The following is a 5,000-nucleotide window of genomic DNA, read 5'->3' on the forward strand; positions in this document are numbered from 1 at the left end:
TCGCGATTAGAAATCTCCGCCTGGCCATTAGACTGAGGATGGTAAGGAGTTGACACTCGATGGTGTACATCATATTTCTTCATCAAAGCCTCGATGGTGCGATTACAGAAATGTGTTCCTTGGTCTGAGATGATGGCTCTAGGAACTCCGTATCTATTGAAAATATTATCCTTGAGAAATTTCGCCACCTCCTTCGATTCGCAAGTTGTGGTGGCCTTAGCTTCTATCCACTTAGATACATAATCCACTGCCACCAATATGTAGGTATTCCCACATGATGACGGGAACGGTCCCATAAAGTCCATTCCCCACACATCAAAAATTTCGCACACAATCACTGGGATCAGAGGCATCTCATCTCTCCTTGAAATTCCCCCTGTCTGTTGGCATCTCTCACAACACTGGCAGAATTCAAAAGCATCCTTATTTAATGTTGGCCAATAAAATCCGCTGTCGAGAACCTTCCTCGCTGTTTTCCTTGGCCCAAAGTGGCCTCCACATGCTAACGCGTGGCAATGATTTAACACATCTTTTTGTTCCCATTCGGGAATGCAGCGCCTAATCACTTGATCTGAGCACATTTTCCACAGGTAAGGATCATCCCAAAAATAAAATTTGGATTCGCTTCTAATCTTCATCCTCTGGGCTCGGGAAACTTCTTCTGAAATCGGCATTTCTCCCGTGACCAAGTAGTTGGCTAGATCAGCAAACCACGGTTCTGCATTCAGCGTGCGCTTCCCTTTATCCGATTCCCCTAGACCGGTCAAGGCCAAAACTGCTTCCCAGTCAGGTGGTCTAGGAAATTTCTCCAAGGTACAAATGTTCTTCGGGAAAGGCATCGAGTATGGCCTCTTCTGTTTCTCCTTGGAAGATTCTGCTCAAATGATCTGCTACCCTATTCTCCGTTCCTTTTTTATCTCGTACTTCCCAATCAAACTCTTGTAAAAGTAACACCCAACGGATTAACCTTGGCTTCGACTCCTTCTTAGCCAGTAAGTACTTTATTGCTGCGTGATCCGTAAAGACTATAACCCTTGACCCAAGAAGGTAGGGTCGAATTTTTCAAAGGAATACACGATGGCTAACATTTCCTTCTCCGTGGTGTCATAATTCTTCTGAGCTTGATTTAGTGTTTTGGAAGCATAGAAGATCACATAGCTTTTTCCATCAACTTTTTGTCCTAATACGGCTCCCACAGCGAAATCGCTTGCATCACACATTATCTCGAAAGGATGGTTCCAGTCTGGTGCCCTGATTATTGGTGCTGACACTAACCTGTCCTTAAGCAGCTGGAACGCCCTCTCGCATCCTTCGTCAAAGACGAATTCAACATCATTTTGTAACAACCGAGTGAGTGGTTGAGCGATTTTTGCAAAATCCTTTATGAACCTCCTATAGAACCCTGCATGGCCTAGGAAACCTCTCACCTCTTTTTGATTCGTATGGTATGGTAATTTTGATATCACATCCACCTTTGCCTTGTCTACCTGGATACCCCTCTCAGAAACCACGTGACCTAGGACAATGCCTTCAGTCACCATGAAGTGGCACTTCTCGAAGTTCAACACTAAATGCTTTTCCTGACATCTCTGCAACACTAGATCAAGGTTGGCTAAACAAGCATCAAATGAGTTCCCGTAGACGGTGAAATCGTCCATGAATATCTCAATGCACATTTCCAACAGATCTGAAAAAATGCTCATCATACATCGTTGAAAAGTCCCCGGTGCATCACACAATCCAAATGGCATTCTTCGGTATGCATATGTACCAAAAGGGCACGTGAATGTGGTCTTCTCTTGATCCTCTGGATTAACGTAGATTTGGAAATAGCCGCTGTATCCGTCAAGGAAACAAAAATATTGTTTGCCTGCCAATCTCTCCAGCATCTGATCAATGAAAGGTAAAGGAAAATGATCCTTCTTTGTGGCTTCGTTCAACTTCCTGTAGTCGATGCACATCCTCCATCCTGTCACTAATCTGGTGGGTACCAATTCATTCTTCTCATTTTTGACAACTTGTATCCCAGACTTCTTTGGCACCATATGGACAGGACTGACCCACTCACTGTCAGGAATGGAGTAAATGATTCCTAGAGCAAGCAACTTCAATACCTCCTTCAAGACTTCCTCTCGCATGTTTGGGTTCAGCTTCCGTTGTGCATCTCGATGAGCCTTTGCACTTTCTTCTAAACGGATGTGGTGCATGCAAAGATCCGGACTTATTAATGTCTCGTCCTCCTCCAAGTAAGCGTACTTAAGACCTGGTGGAAGTGTTTTCAGCTCTTTTTTCATTCCATTCGTCTCCTGGGGCAAGGGATTTTTTTCTGAATTTTCCGGTGAAGTCTCTTTCCCCGACTCAGGAGATTTCCAAACTGGCCACATAAACCGATCCCCTGGACCTAGCTGATTCCGGGTTTCTGCAGAATTAGGAAAAGATTTCGTCGAGGAATTGATTTGCAAAGAAGATCACGTAAAAATTGAGAGCGCAATCTGCATTCATGCGCTCAATATTAATATGACATATATGCCCTTTTGATAATAAAAATTTAATTTAATAAAGCCACATGAAAAATTGTGTATCACAAGATGCTAAAGAATTAGTGATTTAGAAATAGTTGTAGTTAACAATTAGGAGATGAGTTAGCAATTGATCACTTCCCCTGTGTTGCAAAGTCTTAACTTTTTCTATTTATTGTTATTACCTAATTAAGGATTATTTATCTTTTATATGTATATCTATATTAATTAAATGCAATTAATAATTTGAAGTAATATAATATTGTCTTATGTACATTTTTTAAATTTATTTTTCATGTTAGCTTTATTTATCGTCAAACAAGCATGCCCTAAGATTAAGGCATGGGGGCTTTCTAAGGATTTGAGACTATTTGGAGATATATAGAGTTATCTAACAAACTCTTACTTGATATCTACTTTCTATTAAAACTGAAAATAATTGTGTAATTCGCCCTCGTACCCATGTAATTCAGATTAAATATCTAGTAACCACGTAATTTAGATTAAATATCTATACTGTTAATTAGTAGACTAAAGTAGTGAAATCATATTATTGGAATCCCCTCATTTCTCTGATTTTTATCTCCGATGTAATTACTTTATTTTGTTGTTTACGTGTTTCTATCTAGATTTCAGTAAAATAAATTCAAATAGTACTTCTTTCGTCCCGCCATATGCGAGCCACTTTTCTTTTGACACGAGATTTAACAAATTGATATTTAAATAGTTAAACTTGAGAATGTACCATGAGAGATGAAAAAAACAAGTGAAAAGAAAGTAAGAGTCTATGAGGGATGATTTAAAAGGAAAATTGTTCACATATGTCAGGTGGGATATTTCAAAAAAGAAAAATGACTCGCTTACGATAGAATCAATAGAAGAAGTCTAAGAGTAGTAACATCTGATTGTGACAGACTGCAGTTAAATTTATAGCTAATAAATTATGCGTCAATATTTCCAAGCATATTTAAAGTTCATAAAAAATGGAAACCAAATTCTATTAACCATGCGTCAATATTTCCAAGCATATTTAAAGTTCATAAAAAATGGAAACCAAATTCTATTAACCAAAAATAAAGTAACGAATTCATGTGTTTTTGTGTTCCTGTATTATTTAAATTATTTAAAGAATTGAATCTCCTATACACAACAGCGCCAATTCTCACTTGTCTCTCCATTCTGTTGTAATCTCCTTCCCTCCGCATTCTACTCCCAAATCAAGTTCCTTCACTCAGGTAAACACCGAAGTGGATCATGCGAGCTCCTTTTTCTTGATCTTCTTTTGCAACATGATAAGTGGAAAATATCAACACTTTGCTCGCACTTTTTCGATTGATCAAGAATTTGTACTACTTGTTTAATTGTTAGATTTTCTTAATAAGCTCTCCCTTGGGTCGTGGGTTTTGCTTTTGATTATCCTTCGCGGCTTGCTCTGTTGGTTGAATCAGTAAAATTGTCCGTATTTACCTTCTACTGTGAGATTTGTGTGGAAGCTGAGAACTATAGCGCCAAATTTATGGAGGTGCAATTAGGGGTTATGGTATGCCCAAGAAATATAGCTATGATGGTTTTTAAGAATGTGATTTTCGTTTGTACATTTTGTTTACACCATTTCTTGTTTTCTGTTTTGAATCTTGATACTGATTTATTTGTTTTGTTGCACTAGAGTCTAGCATGTGGTATTCCGCTTGTACTTAATGATGATTGTTTGTTCGTAAATATGTTATTGTTTGCCAATATCTGTCCCATTCGCTTCTGATTCAGTAAACACCTCATGAGATTTAAACTTGGAGTACTCTCATGATAACCTTAAATGGTATATTCCCTTACTATTCATTTTTGGAACTCTCCTTAGGAATGGCCACACAAAGTGAGCATCCTCCGCGACAAGGTCGGAGTGCTGAAGGGATTGCAATTTCTTTTATTGGGCAGTATTACACTCTTCTCCATCATTCGCCTGAGCGGGTTTACCTATTTTACCAAGATACAAGTATTTCGAGTCGGCAGGATCTTAATGGTCTCATGAGAACAGTGACAACCAGGAACGTGAGTCCAGCTTTCTTTCATTTTCATTACTTTAGAGTATGTGCAGTTTACTTTATGAAAGTTTTCTCTACGGCCAGATGGCCTGCTGTGTAAAAATTAAGTATGCTTGAAATTTTTGTTGTGCCTGTATGTCATGATTTGAAATTTTACCATATAGCAATAGCATGAACTTGCAACATTAAGATAAGGCACTGCATCATTTCTTTATCGCATTTAAAATAACTTTATTAATCAAGCATTATGGTTTATATAAAAATTTGCATAAGTAGGTATTGTTTCTAAAGTTTCACCAACAATAGATAAACCATGATAACCATCAACATCTACTGAAATCCCGTCTTTTTTTTTTCAATAATAATTCAGAAAAGAGTATCTGAGGATATGAGAATCAGAAAAGTAATGTAATAAATGATTATATAAAAACAAAGAGATTTC

At 38.0% G+C, this 5,000-nt stretch overlaps 1 long non-coding RNA gene across 1 annotated transcript; it reads left to right on the forward strand.

The window, feature by feature from the left end:
- Positions 1-3,672: 3,672 nt before the first annotated feature.
- On the forward strand, positions 3,673-4,690 carry LOC125198534. Its single transcript, XR_007172428.1, has 2 exons — positions 3,673-3,754; positions 4,375-4,690. It is a non-coding gene; the product is annotated as an uncharacterized LOC125198534 (long non-coding RNA).
- Positions 4,691-5,000: the final 310 nt, after the last annotated feature.

Source organism: Salvia hispanica, unplaced genomic scaffold (assembly GCF_023119035.1).
Source record: "Salvia hispanica cultivar TCC Black 2014 unplaced genomic scaffold, UniMelb_Shisp_WGS_1.0 HiC_scaffold_160, whole genome shotgun sequence".
NCBI lineage: Eukaryota > Viridiplantae > Streptophyta > Magnoliopsida > Lamiales > Lamiaceae > Salvia > Salvia hispanica.